The following is a 305-nucleotide window of genomic DNA, read 5'->3' as shown; positions in this document are numbered from 1 at the left end:
AGCAGGAATTCTGTAGGATGCTGGTATTGCCCTATCTTTAAGTTTCCACCCCCAAATTTGAGAAGAAAGTTACTCTTCCTGCTTTGCTGGGAAAAGTCACTAACTTGAGGAAAGGAAACTCAAAGGGGTGTTTTTTCAAAGCTGCTCCAGATCTAATTTCTGACTGAAGTGTCCATAAAGTTCTAGCTGCTGCCAAAGTGATCCTGTGGGTGTGTTTGAGTTACTGAATCTGCCCTGTCCCTCGGCGTGGGGAGTGGGTGTGAGGGTGCCCGGGGCAGAGCATGGGGAGCAGGACTCCTGCTGAG

The sequence above is a fragment of the Merops nubicus genome, unplaced genomic scaffold (genome assembly GCF_000691845.1).
Source record: "Merops nubicus isolate BGI_N331 unplaced genomic scaffold, ASM69184v1 scaffold1001, whole genome shotgun sequence".
Taxonomy (NCBI): domain Eukaryota; kingdom Metazoa; phylum Chordata; class Aves; order Coraciiformes; family Meropidae; genus Merops; species Merops nubicus.
Note: the sequence above shows the minus strand (reverse complement) of the source record.